The sequence below is a fragment of the Diabrotica undecimpunctata genome, chromosome 5 (assembly GCF_040954645.1).
Source record: "Diabrotica undecimpunctata isolate CICGRU chromosome 5, icDiaUnde3, whole genome shotgun sequence".
Lineage (NCBI taxonomy): Eukaryota > Metazoa > Arthropoda > Insecta > Coleoptera > Chrysomelidae > Diabrotica > Diabrotica undecimpunctata.
Genome location: NC_092807.1, coordinates 98,314,838 through 98,341,951, shown reverse-complemented (window position 1 = coordinate 98,341,951; position 27,114 = coordinate 98,314,838). Strand labels below are relative to the sequence as shown.

The 27,114-nt window shown below is 31.6% G+C and overlaps 1 protein-coding gene across 1 annotated transcript in view; it reads right to left on the bottom strand.

The window, feature by feature from the left end:
• The window catches only part of LOC140440712 (uncharacterized), a 216,012-nt gene that overhangs the window by 4,311 nt on the left and 184,587 nt on the right, over nucleotides 1-27,114 (bottom strand). The window contains exon 4 of the mRNA XM_072531074.1: nucleotides 1,337-1,437. The gene's annotated coding sequence lies outside the window, so the exon portion shown is untranslated. The remainder of the gene's footprint in view (nucleotides 1-1,336; nucleotides 1,438-27,114) is intronic.

The following is a 27,114-nucleotide window of genomic DNA, read 5'->3' as shown; positions in this document are numbered from 1 at the left end:
TGTAATTCTCTAGGTTCATGTTGTCACCCTTTTTATGCAGAAGAATTGTAATGGAGATATTCCAAGCTATAGGAATTTTTTCACTATACAAGCAGAGATTGAAGAGGTCTCGTATTTTTTTCAGAAGAGAAGTTCCGCCAAGTTTTATAGCTTCTGTAACTATTCCATCATCTCCTGGCGCCTTGTTGTTTTCCATTTTTTTTGGGTGCATATTGTACCTCATCTTAAGTAATTTCTGGAATGTCCTCAGATCCCTGGTTTTGAACCTTTTGTCTACTGTCTTCATTTACGTTATTGTTAATTTGGTTTGTGTAGAATTCTTCGACTATTTCAAGGATCTTCTGTCTGTCTGTTGTTACTTCACCCTCTTTATTCCTAAGCTGAAAAATTTCTTTTCTACTTGTCGCCATTTTTCGTCTCATTACCTTCATGCTCCTGTTTTGCTCTATAGTCTGTACGATTTTTTCATGTTTAAATTTCCTAATATCTCTTCTCACAGCTTTCGATATGTCTTTATTGAGTGCCCGAATGGTTTGTGGGTCAATGTCCCTTTCACTTTGTACTTTGTACAAATTGAAAAGTGAAAAAAGTGAAAGTATCTTAAACTATAATCATAATACTTTAAATAAAAACCAATGAAAACATCACAATCAGCTTTGTACTACGGGTTATTAACATTTTAGAGTTCAAATAACACTTTGCTATCATCTTTTGTAATCTCACGATATTCTGAGGCATCTGAGGAATCCCTTTAATAGAATAAGACAGCCTAAAATGGCATGAAATAGTGCCAGATATCTAACAAATTGGAAAACCCAGTGGTGTAACAAACGATACTGCTCTACAGGATAAAAGGGTCCATACACGTTGTTATTTAAGGGCTGTAACTTATGACTAATATGAGGTGGAATGCTGAGTAGTATAACTACAATATTTTTACAGATGTTAAGCCCTTTTGGCAAAATACGGCTATCATGGTTATCTAGTTTTAGCAGACACTTGTTATTCATATCGACTAGGGAATATCTGATGAAGTGCAGTAAATATTTTTCAAAATTTGCATGAGTCATCCAACCTGATGGGTTAACAGCAGCATCAGGACCAATGGGAAGCCTTCTTGTCATATAATCTTGGATCCTTACCCACGGATAAATTAAAAAAAATAATAATTCAAACTTATAAAATAGAGTTCTGAAACGAAGAAAAAGGAAAATAAACACCGAAAGAACAAAATTAAAGATCATAATCAAAGAAAACAGAACTAACAAAAAAACGAACGTCTTTAAATATTTAAGAACAAAAGTTGGTTAAAAAGACACACAAAATTAAAACTTACCATAAAAAAACATCTTTTGCAAGGAAACACAATTTGTGAGGTGGAAAAGCTTTTCGAGCACGTTGAATCTGTAGAGTAGGACGATAATGTTACGTGTAGCACTAAAAAATACAAAAAATATCAATCAGGTATTTTCAATTTGTTTGCACGCCATTATTTAATTATCAAGTTTTAATTAATCTACACAGAATTTATGCTTTCATCTGAATAATTTCTCTAATATTGAATTTTTCGAGGCGTAAATGACATTTTTCATTAAACTCAAGAGTTTAAATTGTGTAATCATTCTTGTTTCGCTCAGAAAAATTAAACAATATAAACTACAGTAGAAACTAGCACATATACGGAGCGGCAATATTAATTAACTTCTAATTAAAGTTTATAGTTTGAAATAAGAAGCTCGCCGAATATAAATCTGCTTAAGAGGGTTTCTAATTAATAAAAATATATCTCATAGACGCGTTTTTCATAGCAAGAGTAGTATAATAATACGCTTCTTAAGCTATTTCAATAATACTCCTATATAAAGTATTTTCCACCTAAGAAGACCGCTTTGCAATTAAATGCTGGTAACTTTATTACTAGCGGACCAGATAAGCGGCGATATATTTTACACTATATATATATATATATATATATATATATATATATATATATATATATATATATATATATATATATAAGGTTCTTGAACTCCTAAGTGGAGCATAGAGCTTCAGTGAAAACGCGCCATCGGGTTCTATTTTGCGCTAAGGCCTATATAAAGTATTTTCCACCTAAGAAGACCGCTTTGCAATTAAATGCTGGTAACTTTATTACTAGCGGACCAGATAAGCGGCGATATATTTTACACTATATATATATATATATATATATATATATATATATATATATATATATATATATATATATATATATATATATATATATATATAAGGTTCTTGAACTCCTAAGTGGAGCATAGAGCTTCAGTGAAAACGCGCCATCGGGTTCTATTTTGCGCTAAGGCCTTCACCTCATTCCAAGACTTTCCTTGGCCTCTTATCTCGTCCATGATGGATCTTCTCCAAGTTTGTACTGGGCGACCTCTTTTTCTTTTCCCTTGGGGATTCCACTCTAGTGCAGTCTTTGCGATACTGCAACTATTTTTTCGGAGTGTGTGACCGATCCAACCCCACTTTCTGGACTTAATTTCATTTTGTACCCTCTTTTGTTCGGTCAGGTGTAGCAGATCGTCGTTTCTGATGCTGTTAGGTCAGAATATACGAACAATTCTTCGTAGACATTTGTTAACAAATGTCTACGAAGAAAAATATTTTACGTACAAAATATTTTACACTACCTTTATGAATAACATTTTACTGCTCTGTTGTTTCAATTAGCACTGCTCAACAAGTTATCGTTTATTGGTTTTAATATTTTATTGCAATAGTACGAGTCCGGAATATTTATTTAAACAGTGAATTTATTAATTTTTTTACGTTAGTTTTTTTTTAATTTCTTCTGACGTAGCGTATAATGTAGGTTTAGCCAATAATTAAAGTTATGCCTTTACAAGAACATATTATTTGAAAGATAAGAAGTACCATGTGTCATAATAATTGTATTATCCTTTATACACACTTTAAAAATTTGTTTAGGAATGTATTTCTTAAATCCACACAATCATTGAAAAATGATTCATGTTATTTAAAAATATCATTCTGTTAACGACACTGTTATCGACAAAGTAGATCAAATTCAAACTTGTCATCATATTACACTTCTGTTTATCGTTAAAAAATAATTAATGATCGTGTATTGTAATAGTGTTATTTAATAATTTAGCAAAATATATAATCAGCAAAAATCTTATTTAAAACATGTGAACGGTTTTTGCAATCACAATCAATGCAGTGTTTATGCTTGTTTAGCATTGGCTGTTAAATAATTTGTCGATTGTTTCGTCTGTTTTACAACTCTCGTCCTTTTAAGGGTGTAGTAGTTGTATATAAGTACCTATTTTTTAATAGTAGTGTACCTAGTGAAGCGCCACTTTAAAGTAAAATGAGTAATTTGAAAGAAAATAAAATACAGTCGAAACGTAAAGTGTTATCTCCAGAAGAATGGCGTATAGTTCTGAAAGTCGAAAGTTTTTTCAATTTGGAAAAAAATAATATGGGTCCATTAACATCTGTTATGGCAGTTCAGAAACGCACATGCGATACTTGCGGTATCTCAGAAAGGAAATTGCGAAGAATTAATAACATGAGTGAGGATGAAATAAATAAAGTACATCCAAAAACTTTAGATTTTCACCAGTCAATTAAACTTGATATTAAAAATATTATATATAATATGTATAAAGCCAAAGAACATCTAACAATTAGTGCTGTGTTACAAAATATAAAAGACAAGGAACTGTGTGATATTAGTTTAACAAGTTTGTAGAGAATGCTGAAATATTTAGGTTTTCGATATAAAAAGACAAATAATAGACAAGTATTGTGTGAACTCTCTAATGTTGTTTCAAAACGGTGGCATTTTTTAAGAAAATACATGAACAATGAAACGTCTGATAGTTCGAGGCAAGTTGTATTTTTAGATGAAACTTGGATTTTCGCTAAAGGAAATATGTCAAAATCATCGTGGCAAGATGGCACCACGAAATGTTATTCTTCTAGTCGTTCCGGTAATGGTAAACGCTACAATATACTTCATGCTGGAAATGACGAGGGTTTTATTTCTGACGCTAGTTTAATTTTTTCGTCTACAAAGAATACAGGTGATCACCATGGAAATATGGATGCAAATATTTATATAGATTGGTTTGAAGATAATTTGTTAAAAAAATTGGATCGACCATCCATAATAGTAATGGATAATGCATCTTACCACTCAAGAGTAGAAGAGATAATACCTTTAAGCAGCTGGAAACAAGAAGAAATAAAGTTATGGTTTACAGAAAAGAAAATTTATCACAGTGCCATTTTTTTAATAGTGTTTTACTTCAAAGGTGTATAGAGCACAAAACTCACAAGAAATTTGTTACTGACCAAATGGCTCTTAAATATGATCATGAAGTTCTTCGATTTCCGCCCTACCATTGCGACTATAATGCAATTGTGTTACTTTGGATATAGCCAAAATTTTTTATGACAAATATGCATCCAAAACAACAGATCACGCTAGCGTTCTTAGTTTATGGAAAGAATCGCTAGAACAAATAAACGTAGAACAATGGCAAAATTGTATTAGACATACGGAAGACATAATCGTTCAGTCTTTTCAAACCTAGCGAGTTATAGATGAGGTCCGACCTCTAATTATTCGGATAGACCATTCAGATAGTGACGACTCTGATAGTGAAATGTTAGACAGTAAATAGGACAAATCTTTTGCTAAAAAGAAGTAACAAAAAAGTTTTTTTGGGAAATTCAATTCGGACTTTGCGTTTTAGTTAAACGATAAAGTACCTTCGGTCTAATTACTGGACTGCATACTTTCAATAGCTTTGGTATTATTGACTGGACTACACGTGTTTCAACCTTTTGTTTTGCTGAAAAGTCGGAAGTGATTTAATGCCAATTTGTTTCAAGGTTGTATTTAATACAGTGTCTGCAGAAAGTAAAGTCTTGGATGTATTTTATTCAGATTTGGATATACCTGCAACTTGGCAAGTATTATCCAATTTTACTGCATGCAAAACCATTCGTATAATTTTCACTCTACGCAAAATAGAGACTTATAGAGGCCTTGATGTCGACAAATAATTTCGAGTATTCGAAATATTCTGTCCCACTTCTTTTAACACGCCCTGTATATACATATTGTATTCATTTTATTTGCCTTTAATACAGTAAAATCCAATATTATTACTGAACATAAAATAGAGGAAATTAAATATTTTTAATTTTCAAGCGATCGGAATTAAATATTAACGCTCACTGTTTGAAGCCCACTGATCATATCTTATTTGCATATCAACCGTCATAGGGTAAAAGGACTTTAGTACATCCACTTTATCTTTTCCAATGCATACAATTATTCACGAATTACTTTGTATACTTGGTCTCCTTTTTACCCACAAAAACTAGTATTACAAAATTAAGCCGCTTGTCCATAGCATTCACAATAAGTTAAACAAGGATCAACAACAATATGACATGTCTTTGATACCTTGTTTACTGTAAATTTTGAAGTTTATAATCTTAATTGACAGTGATATTAGCTCATTTGTCGTATTTATTAATTTATTTGTATTTTTTTTTTTTGGTTTTTCAAATTATTTAACTTGTAATCTTTGGGTATGTCATTTGAATTATATATTTTCAAGCATAATTATTGTTAAAACGACTAACTGTTGCTCTCTTAATTTAATTACTTTCGATAAGTTTTTATTTTTAAGCTAATGAGAAAAGTAATTTTCTAATCTACAAATTGTCATTATACTACATCTGGCCACTCATACAACTACAGTCTGGATATAGTTCCGTCGAACGGAAACTTATTTGTATATTTTCGAGATTACTTATTATTATTATTATTAAGATATGCCCGGAAAAACGCTGAATTCTTAAGCACAGCAACTTGAGTTGAATTTATATGAATATTTTGAGTTAGAAAGAAGTAATAGAGGAGCTTCGGAACGTCTTACAGCTGTTCAAGAGGTAAAATATCAAATGCATGTTTGTTAATTAGTTAGTATTAAATAAATATTTTTAAGAGAGTTGCCGCTGCTTTAAAAACATCACGGAGGACAATATACTCGATAAAAAAAGGAAAGAAAACAATCCCGTCCTTTCAAAAGTACGGAATACGTTGTATGATATGTACCAACAGAGTAAGTATTGATTTCTTCAGTGTGAATTTTGTGATAGACAAGAACCTGGGTATGTACTTAAATTTTAATGAAATGTTCTATCTACTCATTTTTGGCTATAAAAGATAATAATGAATTCTTTTTTTTTTTTCAGAAAAGCATGTTACTTTTCCAGAACTGAGCCAGATTCCTTCGAAAATGTATAAAAAATCTTGAAAGTTTAGTTACAAGAGAATGTTTTGTTAGATGAAACTTAGATTTACTCCAAAGAAAATAAAACAAATTCTTGGTAAGCCAAAAGTGTCCGAAAATCAGGAGGTTATGATGGTAAACGTTTTGTAATTGTTCACGCTGTTTCACGCAAAGGATTTGTTTCGGGAGCAAATGTATTGTTTTGTTCAAAATCTAACGTAGCTGATTATCATGGAGAAATGAACAACGAACTTTTTACTAAGTAGACAAGAACACAATTATTAACTAATTTAGAAGAGCCATCTTTGGTTGTAATGGATAATGCTTGTTACCACAGTGTCCTTTGAAATAAACTACCTTCAACTACTTCAAGGAAAGATAAAATGATTAGTTTGTTGATAACAAATAATATTATATATGACCCAAATTTTTCTAAAACTGAATTGCTACAAATAGCCAAAAATAACAAAAAAGAAAATATATATGTAATTGACGAGTTGCTCCGAGAATATGGTCATGAGGTGTTGAAACTGCCTCCTTATCACTGTGAATTTAATGCAATAAAATTAATTTGGGCAAATTCCAAGTCGTATTACAATAAGTATATTGGTATAGATGGGCACGGGCATTCTGATACTGCTGTTTTAAATATGTGGGAAAAGGCACTACAACAATGTTACGCAGATATTTGGGAGAAATGTGTCAGACATGAAATTATCTTCTTTTTCTTAAGGTGCCTTCTCCATTACTGAAGGTTGGCTATACTACAGCAAATTGCTCTCTATCTTGAGCTGTTCTTAGTATCGAATGTGTGTCCATGCCTGTTCAGTCTCTTACATTCTTCAACCAGGAGCATTTTCTTCTTCATGGACCTCTTCTTCCTTCCACTTTCTCTTCCATTATAAGTCGTAAGAAGTTGTATTTTTCTCCTCTGTAAATATGTCCTAGATAACTCGTTTTTCTGTTTTTTACAATATTTAGGAGTTCTCTCTCAGTACCCATTCTCATTAGCACCTTGTTGTTGGTGTCTGTCCAAGAGATCTTCAGCATCCTTCGAAAAACCCACATCTCAAAGGCTTCTATACGCCTCATACTTGTAATTCCGAGATTCCATGTTTCCACTCCGTATCGGATATCCAACGATAACGTAGAGTTTATTAGGAATTTTTTCATTCGTTAAAATGCGGACCTAGCATATTCTAAACGAGCACATATTTCGACCTCGTGGTCAAGATCGTTTGTTATCCAGCAACCAAGATACTGGAATTTTCATTACTGGAATCTTTGTACTGGTTCTATATGTTAGTTATAGATACAAATATTAATGTCGACATTTGGTGCACGTGTAACAGCCATTACTTTTGTTTTATTTGTGTTTATATTTAGTCCCAAGCTATCTCCCTCTCTGGTTATGACATTCAAAAGTCGTTGTAAACCCTCAGCACTGTCCGCAATAATGACGGTGTCGTCTGCGTATCGTAAGTTGTTTACGTATTCTCCGTTGATTTTTATTCCTTCTTCAATATTTTCGAGGGTATTTTGAAAGATCTTTTCGGAATAATTATTTAATAACAGTGGAGAAAGTACACAGCCCCGACGAACTCCTCTTTTTATTGGCAATTCTGCTGTCAGACGATTATCTATTTTGATCGACGCCATTTGATCCCAATACAGTTTTTTAATAAGTGCTACAGCGTTATTGGTCTATACTATGTTGTGTTAGGGTTTCTATGAGTTCTGTGTGTTTTACTCGATCAAACGCTTTTTCGTAATCGGTAAAACAGAGAAACACCTCTTTTCTAGCCAAAAAGGGCCTCCCTTGTACCAAGCCCCATACGAAATCCAAATTGATTGTCGCTCAGCTTTCTTTCGCATTCTCTGTATATTCGTTGATGTACAATTTTCAGAAAATGGCTCATCAGGCTAATTAATCTGAACTGTGAGCATCTATTTGCTTTATTTTTCTTGGGTATAGGTATAAATGTCGATCTAAGCCAGTCTTCTGGGAAGATTCCAGTGGTATATATTATGAAATTATCAAAAAATGATATATCCGAAACAAGAGTATGGTGAATTTTGACATTCAACCAATTATAATAAATCCTGGTGATAGCTCAGATTCAGACATATAATACATGAGTTTCTATTTTGGTTGGCATTCGGTTGGTAGTTTATTGTTATATAGTTATTCCATCTTTTATTTCAGTCTTGTTTGAAGACATGTTTGGTACTTTCTCTAAGAATATGCTATGATATGGAGCGTTATCTGTTATAATTATTAGGGATGGTTCAGACAAATTTTTTAATAGTTGATTTTCACACCACGATAAATAATTTGCTTGATTCATTTCTTAATGGTAGTCCATTATAGCCGATTTAGAGGAAAAAATAGCCTGTGTAGCCTTAATGCAGCCATTTTCATTACTAACATGAAGAATAATATATCTACAAAAAAAATTATGTCAACACCTTCATGTTTTTAATATGATTATGGTTATATATTATAGTAAATATAAATATATTACGGTTTTCCATCAGTTTTAATAGATTTTACGTATATTTTATTCTCATCTTGCCATAAGCGACATATAGATCTATAGATCAAGTTTTATCTATAAAAACAAACGTGTACATTTCTTCATGTTTATATTTTTTATATAATTTCAAAGATTCTGCTCTCTTCACAGCAATATGAGATTGTTCCATCAGTCCTCGCCTTAGATCATCTTTTAGCCATTTAAAACCAATGTCTTTCAGTAAAATATTGAGTTACATACGATAACCAATAAACAGATCTTTTTTCTTCAATTGAATCCATAAATGGGTCAAAGCCACATGAGTGACAAAAGGAAGAGTTGCAATTCTGATTTTTGGGTCCCCAGACAAAGACGAATATTAATAAGATTGGAGTGTTGATAACTCAATTTGTGAAAACAGTTTATTTGTAATTTTTTTTATTAAACTAATATTAATACTTAATAATAAATAATACCAAGAATTAAAAAAAAGTAAGGCAACACGAGGTGTTCCACAGCTACGTGGTTCCGTAAAGGTCACCCATTCAAATCATAACCGCGTTCGACAATGCCGCTATGTGACAATAGAATAAAATTCATACAAAATTAATTATTTTGCCAGATTGTACAAATAATATTAAGATTACTGTTTAATCTTCTTTTTATCATATTTTTATTATTCCTAGTCCCGACGAATACTAATTCAAATACACAAAAATTATAATAAATAATATATATATATATATATATATATATATATATATATATATATATAAATATATATATATATATATATATATATATATATATATATATATGTACTATATTTAACTTTAAAAAATACATCCACCCGGATAATAGCCATTTTGTAATTATTACATTGACAGTAGTAGTAGGTATCAATGATAATTATCTACACATCACATTTGGGCATCACATAGTTTCAATTTATTTTTGTTTTTTTTTACATTTGTTCTGTACGTTGGTTGCATATTTTTCTTCATATAGCACGTTGTTTCTACTGCATTTACTTTCTTATTTTTCAAATAATGAATTAAAACTGAAGATGAATACAGGTTGTCAAAGGACACTGAGTACCAATCTGAAATATATATGGCTTTATCGGTTTATACACGATTCCCTCACGAGCTGATAAAAATGTTTGTTTTTTTGCCTCTATATATTTAAAAAACTAGGCAATATCCAGAACTATATTTGCAGATTTTGTAAATTTTTATGCCAAATCTTCCCTTAGACATAACTGAATGTCTACATCGTAAATTTATTGTTCAAATAATTTATTATTGTTCTTAAAAAGGTATTTCTGTCGATTTTCTTTCATTTCAATAGAACCTCCATATTGTTTTTCACGTGACTGAAGTATACAGATCGCTTTTATTTTATCTGCAGATACATCAAACCTCTCGTCATCAACTTATTTTTGAGTGATTTTGATTTGTAAGTCTGTTAGTTTAATCTGCAATAATTTCGAAAAAAGTTTTTAGCACAACTATTTTCATCAGATTTGATTATTTTTATGATTTTCCTTAAACCCGAACATTTTTTCTCGCCAAAATATTTATTTATTTCCTGACATTTTTTTGTCTTATGCATTACCAACAAATTGTGTTTTACTTTTTTTTATTTCTTAGCATCGGTCTTCGTTATCTTGCGTTTGTATCTTAATCCATTTTAAAAAGAATAATTGTTCCTGCTGAGTGATCAGCTCTTCTGTATTTTTGTTTTACCAGATTTTTCTGTCGAGAGCCATAGTTTTGACATCAATCACTTTTTTGTGACAGATTTAATACTATTCAGAATATTGACAGGTCAGTACTTTTTATCTTACAAAAGGCAGGGAAAAATAGTTTGTATACTTAGGTTATCTAGCTTGTTTCATTTATCAGCGTGAAGTAGAAAAAGCACGTGTTTTTTCTTCATTTTCTAATTTTCTTGTTATCGCGCATGTGGGCTATGACGTTCCAGTGCGGATTTATCTATCACATAATGTATTGAGCAATCTTGCCAAATATTGATTACAATTAAATAAATTTGGCTGTTGTCACATTGTATTGTATTGTATAAATTTTCTGGGAAGTTGAATTCGTTTTAGGGGCATAATATCTGCAATTTGAGATATTTGTGGAGAATGTTACCAAATAGTCTTATACTGCTGGTGAATTGTTAACTCCAATTAATAATACATTACATATAAAAGAAATCTGTTATTTCACGGAGCGACGTTGTTGCTTTTTGCACATACGATAACCTCTAAATAACATATGGGGCCATCAGAAAGAAGGTAGAATGTCTTTGTTCAATCTAGAACCTACTGACTACTCCCTTTTGCCTTGAATATTACGATATACAAAAAAGAAGCAAAAAGACTAAAATTCAACTATATTTGAAGCAACTTACATAAAAGAGAAGCTTGTATACATTAAAGTCTTAATCATTAGAACCTATAAAATTAAAATATGCGTGACAAAAATACAAAAACCAGTACGTATTTATAACCAAGGATGCTTTACAAAAGAAGAATAAATTAGCATAAAAACAGCTGTACTGAACCAAATACGATGCAAGCTTTGGATATCTATATCACAAATTTTGTCTACTGGTGAATCATAATAGAAGTTGTGGGGAAATATAGATATAAATTACTTGGACAAATTTACATCCAAAATGGAACGAAAACAAAAATGGAAAGCGAAGATTGTTTCTTATAACGACAACAGAAGAACTAATGTTACCTCAAATTTTAAAAAAGAAATCAAGGGGACATCGGGAAACAAAACAATGTACAAAAATTCATACAGAATGTTGATCCACATAATAAATGCCAAGACTAGAAAAAATTACAGTATTAAAAAAGAAAAAATGAAACGTTTGCCCAACAAAAACGACAGGAAACAGAAACAAATTTGCAACATGTGCAGTAGAAATATGGGTAACGATCACTGTTTAATTAAAAAAACTTGTGAATATTGCAATAAAGAAAAATAATTTTAAATATACTACTCTTCTAAGAGTAGTATATTTAAAAACTGGTGGGTTCAACAGACCCGAGTTGCCCGGTTAGGTAAGTAAAATGGGTTGCCCAAAGGCCAATGACACACGCAGCGTGTATCCGAAAGCATTTATCAAGGCGGTTTTCTAGACCAGTGAAACACTTTAAAACACGCGATTTAACCGAAGCTGTTTTTCACTTAGTTTAACCAGTTTGTTTAATTAAGACAGGAGTTTTCAGTTCTTTCAAAAATAAATAGAAATATTTCACTTTCAAAATTATTGTGATTTATTGAAATGAGTGATGAAGAAGAAGTATTGATGTTGACTCTTCTGTACTACAACTGGAAAAGAAGAAAGAAAGCTCGGAACATGTGAATACACTCAATTATTCAAGGAAGAAAATATAAACGGATACTTTAGAAAAGATACTTCAATAATTTGTTCTTTGAGTTGAGAGTTATAAGAAGCAATTTTTTAATTTTACTGCTGTCGTCATCCTTTCAGAAGCTAAAATGTCGCAAATTTCCTTCCAGTATGTCTAATGATGATTCTATCACTGTATTCTGATGTTCTCATGTCCCACAAAGCGGGACGCTTTTCTACCTTCATAATTAATTTGTCTACATCTATTTTACATTTTTGTCTACATTTTTATACAAAATCTTTAAAATATTAAATAAAAAACAAACAAAAATCCAAAAATTGTTAGCAAACCGCTTTCAGAAAACCGATACGTGTGTGTGACACAAGTGATTTGTTTTGGACTGGAGTTTTAAATCCGCCAGGCGCGCCCCGCTCGGTCTGTCACTACTCATTCATTCAACATAGACAACCTTTCGATTTAATTTTACTTTCGTTAAATGCTTGTGTAAAACCGCCGCGTGTGTCATGGCACTAAAGGGTTAAACGGAGTGCAGATTTAGGGCTTCGCGAATTAAAAAAATTACAAAAATTGTTAGAATGACAGTTATAGAACCGTTTATGCTGACCTGAGAATTCCTATAGTGAAAAAGGAAATAAGAAACATCACAATGTAGTATTTTAAAAAAACATCAAAACCATAAATACGAACAAATTATTCTATTCGCAGAACTTCCGGGCGAAAGAAGATACTGAAGAAACGCTGGCCTACTAACCTTTAATATTGTAATAAATTGATTACTGGTGGGTTACCACTAGATGGCCGCTCCAGGTATAGAATATAATATTATTTGCTTAAAGCTATTACAGAGTAGGTTCTTTTGCAGTTAAATTAAAATGTCATTAACACATTTAAAAAAATATAGTGTGCCATTTGCATACTGGCTTCTTAATAAACTTTTTCTTCGCTTCTAAGTACACTTCACGTATTAACAACGAATCTGCATGTAAAATAAAGTGAATTCTGTATTTAATACCTTGTATACTCCTTTGTTTGTTTATTTATTAGTCAATATAAACTAAATTATAAGGCAATTTATAAGGAGTAAACGATCAATTACACTTAAAACATAAACAACTAAAAAATATATTTATAATGTAGTCAATTTAAAAAATAATGAAAAATGCTAAAAATATCACGTTGACATCAAACCTGAGGCTATATATAAAATTGCTTTCGTGAAAGAAATCAAACAGTTAATAGCAAAAAGGCAGTTTAAAGGAAAAAGCAATTTAAGTATCAGCAGTAAAAAAATTTTAACCGTTCGGTAAGCTCCAGTTGGATCTAAGTGTCTAACAATTGGATCGATTTTAAATCAAATTTTATTGTAAAGAAAGAAAGCCTCTAAAAGTCCTTTTGTAAAATGTAATGGTCTCTTTAACTTGTGTATTCTACTTTTCCTCATTCAATCTGATTATATTGGAAGCGTAAGCTGTTATCGAATTTTACTTACGTTCTTTGATTGATTTTCAGCATTGATTATATTTGATGACCGTATATATTTTGCGAACCAACAAAATAAGTTACTTGTGTAAACACTGAAGTAAGAAGCGAAACGAAATTGAAATGATGAGAATCTTAATAATGTGGAGAAATAAGGGTATAGCCCAGGGAAATGAGCTTTTTTTCGTGACACTCGTCCAGCCAGACAACCGATAGTTGTTTTGAGTAGTATGGACCTCTGTAACAAAAATCGGTATGTTTCCTGCAGTTGAATTTTTGGACTTTGAATTAATTATTAACAAATTAAGGTCAAAAAACGGTAAATATTCGTTTTTTCGTCTGTCAGGAAAAAGTTAAGCGTTTGAAACAAATTTGAGGAGAGAAGAAACTTATAAGTAATATATAAACCTTTAAAATGGCTTTTTCTACAGGTTTCTATCCTTATTTGTTGCTTATAAAGTTGCAAAATAAGCCAAAAATTTCGGTTTTTTATAAATGTCATTACCATTTTTATTATTATATTATATTACCAAATAAACTTATAGCCTTTATATTACCTTTTTTTTTGGACTGAGGTGGAAAGGTTCTAAACCGACTAGGGAAGATGTCCCTAGTACTGTTGGATTCGATCCGGAAAGGAGCACATGCTAGGACATAGCATCCAAAGTATGGATTATATGCGCCACATGCACCCCTGACCAGTCGCCTACCAACTAAAAACCACCCCTTCTTCGGACAAGGCACCCCCGGTGCAGTCTGAAAATTTGGGAGAAAATTGTAAAAGTATTCTTACCTAACAACGATAAGAACCACTTAAAATGATATGCAGAGACGGTATTGTGGGAAAACAAAATATGGGTTCATAAAAAGTGCAGGTGTGTTCAGCCTGACAAGGAAGGAATGTGAATTAAAAGAGGCATGAGGTCGTGAAAACTACGTACGTAATATAATTACAGATCTGGCTGTAAAGGTGCCGTCTGTTCCGTCGTGCAGCCGAGCTGTAAAGAACTCGTGACAGCGTATTATGTAATTTGTTACCTCAACCACCTTGTTCCTGTCTCGCTCTTTCTAGCGTCTCCTTTTTCTTTATAATTTGCGTAATTATGTCGATAGTAACATCGTAGGATTCTATGTTTTGCGTCGCTTTCTGTATCAGATTGTTGGGCGTTATCGCTCCTAGCCTTGATATTAGATTATTCCGTTCTCTTTGGAAAGTAGTGCAAGCAAAAATGCAGTGTTCTGCGTCGTCTATGACACCACAATCTATACACAAATCATTTGTTGTCTTCTTTATTCTATACGTGTACGATCTAAAGGAGCCATGGCCGGTCATAAGAAATTGTGTAAAAAAATAATTTAACCTTCTGAACCTACATTTAGACCAAGTTACCACATCAGGGATTAACATTTTGGTCCATTGTGCCTTCTCCGTTTGTGCCTCCCATTCATTTTGCCATATTTGGAGCATATGTGATCTTACTTCGGATTTTATTTCCGGTAAATGACCGTTTTCTCTGTTACATAAAGTGTCTCTTTCTTTAGGTAGGAGGTGAATGGGGAGCGTACCTGTTATGACCTGTAGGGCAATCGTAGAAGTAGTCCGGTATGCGCTTGCTACCTTTAGTAGAGGCTTTCTTTGTGCCTTTGCAAGCAGTTCTTTATACTTAGCCATTCTCAAGGCTTCGTACCATACGGGAGCGCCGTATAAGAGGGTAGAATGCACAAACTGAAGGTACATTCTTCTTTTGAGGGCACTTGGACCGCCGATATTTGGCATAATTTTTATTAATGCCGCGGTTCTCTCTTCTGCTCTTTGGACTACTTTCATCAGGTGCTTTGTAAATCTTAGACCTGTGTCTAGTTGGATGCCCAGATATTTAGCACAGTACGTAGGCTCTATACTTGTACTACCTACTACAAAAGCCAGGTTTGGGCGGGCTCTAGGGCCTTTCAAGATCAGAATTTCTGTTTTTTCTGTTGCCAACTCTAGATCTTGTTTCACCATCCATCTTTTGACTTTTCTACAGCTTCTGTTGACTAACATTTCTAACTCCAAGTTATTGTTATACTGAATGAGTAGAGCTAAATCGTCTGCGTATGCAATAGCTTTGGTCTCTGCTCCATAGTCGATTTCTAGGATTTCATTATATAAAATGTTCCAAAGCATTGGTCCTAGTACGGATCCTTGCGGTACACCTGCTGATGTTTTCAGGTCTTTAGGTTTTGCCACTTGGACATACCTTTCATTGAGGTAGTCCTTAATTATATTGATCAAATAATCTGACACATTTGCTTTTTCCAGTGAGGTGATAATGTGACCCCAGCTGGCTGAGTTGAAAGCGTTTCTCACATCAAACATCACGAGGGCGGCCCATTTCTTCCTCGTCCTTTTTACAGTGTCAACTATTTCTTTTACCGCATCGATGGATGATCTAGATTTCTTGAATCCGTACTGTTTGTCAGATCTACTTCCATTTATCTCTAATTCGTCTTCTAGGCGATTTTTAATAAGATTTTCATAAAATTTCCCCAGGCTGTCTAGAAGGCAGATCGGCCTGTATGAGTTGGCAATCTCGGGATCCCTGCCCGGTTTAAGTATTAACGTCAGTCTTGCCTGTTTAATCATTATGGGAAACATTTGCTTCTGGATGAGTTCATTGAAGATCCTCCGAACCATCTCAGGATTTTTCTCTATGATGATCTTTATCGCCTCAGGAGGCACACCATCAGGACCAGCTGCTTTTCCTAATTTAATACTTTTTGTCGCTATTGCTATTTCTTCAGCCGAAAAATGAACAGATCAAACGTTGACATTATTTTGAGTGAACTGCTGTGGGGGCTTAGCAGGAAATAGGGTATTAGCTATTAATATTATTAGCTATATTAATAGGAAATAGCGAAAACCCTACTTCCTTCCGTTTTTTGCACAAAGGCTGTATGGGGTCTCTGTTCTTAATGTTGCCTTTATATTACCTACAATGTTGGGTTTTGTGGTGTTTAAAATATGATAAAAAATTAAAGTCGATCGGTCAAAGAGTTTAAAAGTTATTTAATTTGTCCCAAATTCAATTTTTTTGCAACAATATAAGACAAAAAATTAAAAAGGTATATTAAATATATGGACAGATTCTAAAAAAAGATTTATTCTATTAATATTATTTAAAAAAAATGAAGGAAAATAATTTTAAATATTGCAAAATAATAATTTGGCAAAAACATGTCAATTTTTTTGCTTTTAAACAATTAGAATAACTTTTTAACTATTGAGTGCAAAGTAGTATGTGTTTTAAATATGTGTAATTAAAAAAAGAAACGTCGAAATCTATAAACAAGAAACAGAGATACAGTTAACAGCTCATCCCGCTCCTGTGCGCTCACTAGTTTCAAAGCCCACCAATTTTGAGTACCAAAATGTTGAAGCTTTGTGAACGATTACATTAAAATACAATCTTTTTCGAAATTTTCACGTTAAAAGCTTAAAGTATGTTCTTTCAGTTGACCCTAATAAGGTTTCTTAATTGTTATAAACAAAGCTGCTATCAATTTATAAAAAAAGGCACTAATTTCGCTTCCTTTTAAATCTGTAAAAAAATTCAAGCTATTAAAATATGAAAAAATCAGTTTTTTGCAGGCAATGATTGTTTATAAACAAAAAATGTTTTTGCCAAATTATTTTGTAATATTTAAAATTATTTTTCCAAATTTTTATTTGTGATAATTTTAATAGAATAAATCTTCTTATTTTAGAACCTTTTCATTATATAATATAGCTATTTAATTTTCTGGCTTATATTGTTGCAAAAAATTTAATTTGGGATAAACAAATTAAATAACTTTTAAACTCTTTGATCAATCGACTTAAATTTTCGATCTTATTTTAAGCACCACAAGACCCAACATTGTGTGTAGTATAAAGGTTCTATTACATTACAAAGATTATAAAAAACCGAAATTTTATTTTGCAACTTTCTAAGCAACAAATAAGGATAGAAACGTTTAGAAAACGCCATTTTGAAGGTTTTTATATTACTTATAAGTTTCTTCTCTTCTCAAATTTGTTTCAAACGCTTTACATTTTGCTGATGGACGAAAAAAGCGAAAAACATATATACAGCGAAAAAAGTCCAAAAAATCGACTGCAGGAAATACATAGATTTTTATTACAGAGGTCCATACTACTCAAAACAACTGTCGTTTGCCTGGCCGATTTAGCGTCATAAAGAGGGTACTTTTTTGCTTATTTGCCTGATCTATATTATAGTAGTATTATCAGAGATAATGCAACCGAAATCCTTAAAAAATCTTAGGAAAGAAATTTTAGACTTAAAAGATTTGTTATCTTGTTTGCAAAAGTGGTGATAAGTAAAGCAAAATTAAGAATAGCAAAAGCTCAAGAACAAGCCTACAGAAATTTATACGATGAGCTTAATCCAAGAGAGTAAAATAAGATGTACCCAAATAAAACCAAACAAAACTCAAACAAAACAAATTTAATTAGAAGTATTTAAGACATCATAAAATGCTAGTTCCCGAAAATTAAGTCAATGAACTATAACCAAAATTGGATTGATAAAAAACTTAATTTTTGTATATTTTTTAAACCATTTTTAACAGAATATCAGATAAAATCATTTTGACAGAGATGGACCTAAATAACAAACGAGAAAGCTGCTAATTACTTCAAAGAATAAAGAAAAGTGTGGACAGTATTAGGAAAGACATAAAGAAATTGACCGTGCCGGTGTAGTTTCTAAGAAGGAGGGGTTCTGAATTGAATAGGGGCTCTTTAGTACTTCTTGGAAAACACACTCGGAGGGGGTAGTTTTCAACCCCAACACGGCGAGTCCCAATGGCTGATAGGGAACGTCTTACACATATGTGGAACAGGTGTGAATAAGGCTTTGCCAAATACAAAAGCACCCGCGTATCAACTGAGACCATGGCATAGGATAGCAGCTATGTCATTACAGGATCGAAGCGGTAGAGAAAAATCTCTTTATCGGTCTGATACTGAATAATGACAGGCGGTAAGTATGATTTTAACCGGATATAATCGGATATCTCCTCAACTAAGCAAAAACTTTTTTTTACTTAGTTGAGGAGATATGTTGTGGAATGCAATTTTAGATTCCCCATGTCTCTAATTACATCTTTATCAACGTCTGTTTTGCCTTGCAATTCTTAAAGCAGAAATCTGAATTTGGTTTCGACAATAAGTTTCCGGATTTATGACCAGACGAGGGAAGACAAATAAATGGAACAGATAAATTCAAGTATTTAGGAACCATAATATGGAACCAGGGAACAACAGAAGAAGATATAAACAACAGACTGAGACAAACAAGAAACTGTATAAGACAACTAAACTCAGTGTTGTGGGATAAGAACATTACGATAAAGACAAAAAAGAGAATATATAATACCCTTGTTCCAGAAATGAACATATCATTTTAAAATATAAAATAAAAATATAGTTCTTTACACTTTTCTTAGTGTAGAATAAGTAAAATAGTCACTTTATGAAGTTTGCCCGGGATACCCGACTTAATGGCGCCACAGCCTCTTAAATAGTTTTCACACCTAAATACAAGAGGGGTAATCTACACTTTTACACTAATGTCTACAGCCTGACCCACTACTCTGAGCCGCGTAATGTAGGTTGCCTATTATGAATTTGAATCGGGGAAATTACTGACAGACTTACGCATGACGTCCGACATCGGATAATCATTTTTGACTAAAACAGATGTTAATAATTGTTTTTATTTCAAAACGAATTGTCATTAGAACAAGCAATTTTAGTTCTATCATATAATGATTTAATGACTCCCTTTTAAACATTTATGTTGTGATTTGATTTATAATTTAGATATATGTTCATATGTGTTGGTTTTTTGTATACATGAGTCCCATATCCACTATTTTCCTTTGAGATTAAAACATCCAGAAAAGGCAACGATTTATTTTATTTCTTTTCCATTGTTAGTTTTATTGACTCCTCATTTTTATCTTTTATTTATATTAATCAGAAGTGTGTCCAACAGATCATCTACATATTTCCAACGTATTGTGGACTTTAAATTTTGATTAGTAATATTTGTTTTGAAATCTTCCATCAATATATTAGCTAATAATGAATTTAAAGCACAGCCCAAAAATTTTTGTTTAGATGAAAATAACTGTTGTCAGTAGATAATGTCAACAGTTCCGTTATAGCTGACACATTTAATTTGGTTGTAGTTGTTAATAGATCATTTTGTAATTTGGTCCTAAGTAAATTGTTTTCAAAGTTTTATCTAATGGTACATTTATATATAGACTATTTATTTATATAAAAACTTACTTAGAAAATATTACATATACAAATCAATGTACCAAATTATTTTAACATTTAAAAAATATAGATAATTTTAATGAAATTTGTGATTTTTTTTTCTATCTAATCGTTGTTTTATTTAATTCAAGCATAGCCCCAGCTATACAGATCCCTGTTTATAGTAATAACTTCAGTTTGTTTTTGAATAATACATCTACAAAAAAGGTGCTACATATTTGATTTATTCATGCCTTGTAATGTGATTTTTTTGGCTTGCTTAAAAACGTTTTATAGACCTTTTCTTTGTAATATCTATAAATGAATAATTTCCCTGTTTCAAAATACATTATTCAGCACAGTTATATAAAAATTATTTATTAAATGATGGTTAGTTCAACGACTTATAATTATAAATCATTATATGATAGAACTAAAATTGCCTGTTTTAATGACAATACGTTTTTAGAAAAGAAATAATTATTATAACATCTATTTTAGTGAAAAATGATTATCCGATGTCGGACGTCATGCGTAAGTCTGTCAGTAATTTCCCCGATTCAAATTCATAATAGGCAATACACATTACGCGGCTCAGAGTAGTGGGTCAGGCTCTAGACATTAGTCACTTTTACGCACCAAGTATTATTTTATTAGTTCGTTCTCACGCATCGCCCTTGAGGCACGTGCATTTTAAAACACTCTCAATTCACGTATAAAATATTTCTCCACGCCGAAATCGGGCATTTTTCTCATAAATACGGTTTTCTCTTTTACGTGTGATAAAGAAAGAATTATTTGATATTGTAACTGTCAGCTACGTCCATATTGAGGCTTTTTTACTTTAAAAATAGTTAATTATAAGTCGATAAACTAAAGGTGATTTTATTTCTCTGGAGTTATATTTGCTCACATTAACAATTCTTATCCTTAAACGGTCACTGAAGAACCAAACCTATGGAGATACATCCACTCACAAGTCCTTTGAAGTAAGGCTTGGAATCAAAAGATTTCCAACCCTCGAATGTAGGGATCCAGTTACAAGGCTCCCACAACCCTGACAAGAAGTATCCTGACATATGGGTCCGAAAACTGGACAATAAACAAGAGAAATAGAGGTAGAATAAGAGCAGTAGAAATGGAATTCCTGAGGAGAAGCTGTAGACTTACAAAAAGAGACAGAATTAAAAACGCAGAGATTAAGCGGAGAATGGGAGTGCAATCAGACATAATCGACTATATAGAGGAGAAGATAATATCCTGGTACGGCCACGTCAGAAGAGCGGACAGAGGACGCTGGATAAACAAAATCACAGAATGGAGCCCGATTGGAAGAAGAAAGAGAGGAAGACCCCGAAGGTCATTCAGAGATGAAATCGACGAGGCTATGGAGAAAAGAACCCTGCGAGATGGAGACTGGAATGACAGGGAAAATTGGAGAAAACGGTTGAGTGAAGAAAGACAGTGAAAACTGTGGAAATCCTAAGCAGTAGTAGTAGTGATCAGATGTCGGTATTGCGTCCATATCGAAGCCATTTTAGTGTTGCTTCTACTACGACAGGAAATATTGTTTTCACGTTCAGGACGTTTGTAAATAGCCGCCCCGAAGATTCCGTTTAGGATGAAATACGTATAAGCGGATATACAGACGCACTGTACGTGAAATCAAATCTTAACTGTCTCTCCTTTTATTTCGATATACTCTTTAGGAGTACTAGAAACCAATTCACTAAGAATTTTTGCTTAGTTCAGGAGATATGTTGTGGAATCCAATTTTAGATTTCCCATGTCTCTAATCTAATTACATCAATATCAACGTCGGTTTTGCCTTGCAATTCTTAGAAGGCATAGATTAAAGCAGAAATCTGAATTTGGTTTCGACAATTAGTTTCCGGATTAATATTTAAAATATTTATAGAGCTGCTGCAGTTGTTCAAAATAGGTATCTTTTGTCGTAGTTCTCGTGGCTTGTTGCATCATTCTGCTAAAACCACTGCATATGCGTCTGCAGATTTTGTACGCATAAACCACGATCAAAAGTTGTAATAATCTTCTCTCTGTAACGCTTTTGGTAAAGAGTAACTGGATGCTAGTTCTTATGTTCAACAAAATAAGGACCAATAATCCCATGCCCAGACACAGCACACCAAATGGCTACTCGTTTACTGTGGAGTGGTTTCTCTACAATGACATCTAGGAGTTAAAATTAAACAAATTTAACCTTATAAACTTTTTAAAGTCTCTTGTTAAATTTAAAAATACTGTTGGTTGCCTATCTTCTAAAAATAATTCTTACAACTAAATTTTTTTTCTAAATCCACTCAACTGCACATTTGTTTTTTAACAGCTTTTGTGATTGTTTGACGTATGGTTCAGATTCAATAATTTTTACATAAATTTTATACTCTTATAAGGATTATAATTATTAAATGTATTGCTAAATAGTTAATAATGTCGATTGGCAGTACGATAATACTGACATGCTAGCTCACATGTCACTAGCTCTGGGCACAACCTTTCTTTTCAAAATGGTACCCACACGAGAATAATTGGACTTTTTGAATCTTTTTAATAACTTATTATTAAATTAGTTTAGAATACTAATTGCGTAGTTTAGGATGGTCCCTATGGCGTTGGCAACTCAGCCACTTTTCCACACGTCATTACCTCACAAACCATATTAGAGAGATATTTTTCATTATGAGCAAAATTATTGTTCACCTGTATAATGCTCTACTAAACTTTGCGAGAAGCATTTTCACGACGGTTTGAATAATAGAGCATTGTTTGTATGACAGTTATGATAACAAATAAATCCAATTAAATAAATACGTATTTTATGAGCCGCCTAAATTTCGGTACTGTTTATTTTGGCGAATAGGTACAATATAAAGTGCATATATCAAAGATTTATCGAGTTTAAAAAAGAATTGGATGAAGGTCTGAAAGATCGTAATTTATTGTATTGGTAGACTGGACATTATTAACCTTCAAACTATTCCGCCTATGTTTAATAAAAGTTCCTATTGAAAAAAACAAAATCCTTGCGTTCCATTGCGAATAATATATATAATTTTATTTTTCATCCAAATAGTTTTTATTTCTTAACTTCAGCATCTCATGAGAAAACGTTCCGAAATGATATAGCAAATCAGTATTTACTACCATGTTTAGTGCCCTTAAAACGTCTCTGGCAATCCTAAAACCCACACAAAAATAGATTTATCCTCTTTTCAGGGATAAATTGGGCTAGTCTTCGGGGTATTCGGTCAACTGTCAGGTTCGTTTAAAATAAATTAGACTCCTTAGGGCAGCAAGATATAGCTGAAGGCCTAAGCGGCTTAAAAAAAGGGGATTATATTTGGCGGATGCTCTAGCGTTAGATAAAATATTTTTTTGCAACGGAGTTTTTCTTATGTCGAAGTATTTCCCCAGGCAAATTTAAGGGATATTCGCTCCGTGCGTGACTGACGCGATACCTACCGCCTTTATCTGACAGTTTTGGACCTCCCAATTTGAGGTTAAACACATGATAAATACGTACGAAATTGACTATTATTAATAATTAGTTTTTAATTATATTTTTTAAGTTTATATATAAAATGGATATAGTTTTAAGAACTGGGTTTCTAAAAGTTCATTTATCTTTTTAACCCCAAACGGAAAGGAACGGGAGAAATCTAGTATTGGCAAATCACGTTTGTCATATGGAAGAGCATATAATTAAACACAATAATAGAAAAAGTTATGAAATAAAAGCTCAAGTCATCAGACAGTTAGCTTGAAGCCTTATGAAACAATATTAAAGGTATATTATTTAAATTTTAAAAAAATGTATGCGTAAAAGTGGACAAATCATATAAAAATCATTGCAATTTCTTATTCTAGCTTGATGATACTCGCCTAGTGATTAAGACATGTATCTGTGTTTATAATATAAAAGCGAAATATGCAAACACTTTGCTGGTCTAATTCACTATGTCAATAATGAAGATAGTTTATCCAAGACAGACTTTGAGCAGCAATAGGGAATGCCTATTGTACGACAATTTGTCAAAGAAAAATATACAAAAGGAAAGTCATTTGGGGAAATGTATCCTCTAAAAAAGAATCTTAAATTTCAGCAATGCCAGTTAGATTTTGCTAAATTAGTTAATGTATTGTCTCTTAAAAAGTTAATAATTAAAGCCAAAAAACTCAAACTGAGAGAGATATTCAACAGTTAATGAAAGATATGGTAAATAATGTAGACAAAATTATTGTAAAGATTATTGCAAAGAGTGTGTTAAAATTTCTGTAGAATTTTTAAGTAAGAATTTAATTTATTCAAATTGTATACCTATTTGAACGGATTTACAAGAAATATATAATAAATTTATTGAGGTCAATAACGAAGAGTGTGTCAAAATTTATTGCAATACGTTGAAACAATGTTCAAATGATTAGTGGCACGTGGAGAGAAATATCAGATTTCCAGCTAGCAGTAATATTCACAGTATTAAGATAAGAACAAGAAAAACAATTAATTCTTTAGTGAATGAAATTTTAAATCCAAAGAAGGTAGAAACGGCAGTTACTGAATATGGAAAGCGTACTTAAAAAAATTGCTAGAGCAATATATGAGCTATTATTTAATTGTAAAGTAAGACAAGTTGGTTTATTTATTAGTGAGAAACAACCGTGGCTGCGTGGAAGTTTAGATGGTGTTATGGTTTCCTCTAAATAAATAATTAAGCCTGTAGGATTTAAATGTCTAAGTTCGTGTAAAAAAATTCCCATTGTTAATGGTGAAAAGTGCAATACAAGTTATTTAGAGAAATAGTAAATGGCCAAGTAGTATTAAAAGCAAGTTCTCAATATTATACTCAGTGCCAAATACAAATGTACTTATCTGGATTTAATGAGTGTGATCTCTTTGTTTATTCGCCAGCTGGTATTTGCAATGTTCCAGTAAAAAGAGAAGAAAAGTTTCCAAAAAGTGTTGTTTTAAAGAGCGAGACATTTTATTTTAAATATTACTTACCTGCATCATTAGCTCAATCTAGTCTGATTAATAAAAATAATTTAAATAAAAAGATGTGAGTCAAGTACAGTGCTTTACTGGATTAGATATAAGTAATACTTATTAAAATAATAAAATAATTATTTGATTGAGACATGTTTATAGAACTTATTTTTTAAATAAAATATTACTTTTATTTTTTATAAAAATTATTTCAAGGTGTATTAAAATGACAAAACTTTCACTTTTTTTGTAGTTATAAGTAAATTGTTGAATTTATGTGTAATACTTGTAATATTTTGTAATATGTATTTTCTTTAGGGTAATAAAATAATTCATTTAAGAAATAAATTTGTTTAAAAATTTATTATTAATTAAAACAAGTTACAAACAATTTTTTACCAAAATAAAATTAAATAATCAAAGTGGTAAGTACAAAAAAATATTTTCAATTTTCATCCGATATAATTGGTGGTTGTAAATTTACTAATACACAACACATAATATATGCATGATATTGTCTATAGAATGAAATAAATTTTCTGGAATTTTACTCAATATCTGATAAGTTCTCAATCTCTGCATTATCCGTTCAACATGAATTCGTACTCTTGCTATACTATATGTTTGTTTTGTTTCTTCTTTAGAAAATTCTTTTTTTTTGTCTAAAAAAGGAGGCATTACTGGTATAACATTTTTGCCACTATCGTTTATAGTTGTTTAAAAATTAAAAAAATCCTTATCAGCTAGAACTTTATCACCATCTTTAAATAAATAAATTAGTCCACTCTCAATAGTCAGTTGTGTATCGCTTTTTCTTCCTCCAGCAACTTTAGATTTTAGACAAACAAAACCACCAGGCGTAATACCTATTAATACTATTGGACCAAATCCTTTTTTATAACGCGAACAGCAATAAACTCTATTATCAACACTTAAAGGAATCTCAATCTTTAATTCAGTACAGTCAATTATAATTCAAGTATCACTGTATTCTGGTTTAAAACATTCAGGCATAGTTGACTGTACTAGGCTTTTGTCAGACCAAAACACTAAATCTTTTATTGATACAACTAATAGTTGTAAGTGAAAAAAAAAATCTTGAAATTTTTGTTCGATGGATAGAAAATATTACACTTAATGATGAAAAAGTTAAATCAGTTTTCATTTTTATTAAAAATATTACAAGTCGATTTTCTCTTGAAACAGTATATTATTTATTTGATTCTTGTGCTGGTATCGCTGACAGTAAAAATTCAAAATTATTTGGTGATACTATTGTTCTTATTCTTAATTGATGAAAAGCTCGCAAAATATTTTTTACATGGATCATTAGTAAAATCACATTGGCTCGTTGAATTAATAAAAGTCTTTTTCAGCGTACCACAATTCTTGTTTTGAAACTGTTTACGGTTTTTAATGACTACTTTTTTTTGATATTCGCATATATATATATATATATATATATATATATATATATATATATATATATATATATATATATATATATATATATATATATATATATATATATATATAAAATGTGTACTCGTAAGTGAATGGGATATTTTCGGTCAATTTGGAGATAAAAAAGACAAGAGTTGTGCCACTTTATCTATTTATTGAAGACGTTTCGCCCAATGTTCATTGGGCATCATCAGTTCATCTAAAAGAGTATTATTAGCGATACATCTATATTAAAAACAATTAAGTAAATGATCTTACCTTTAAAAGATCTGTAGCATTAAGTTGTTATTATTGTGAAGAAACATCAAAATTAATCTATTAAATAAATCAGCAAAAACACAGAAACACAGAGCGCCGGAAGATTCCCAATTAAAGTAATTTTATATTAATTTTTTTTTAATTTAACTTTTGAAAACATTGATTGATTCTAAAATCTATCAAAAAATGTAATTGTCAATTTTGAAATGTTATATTAACAACGGCAAGGCTGGGGATCTTGACTGTTATGATCATATCATGCAAAATAAAGTATTTGAAAGCTAGAATGTCAAAAGTGACAATCAGCTGGTGAGATTTAAGGAAAAGTTTTGTAGATGCCAACATAAATGTTA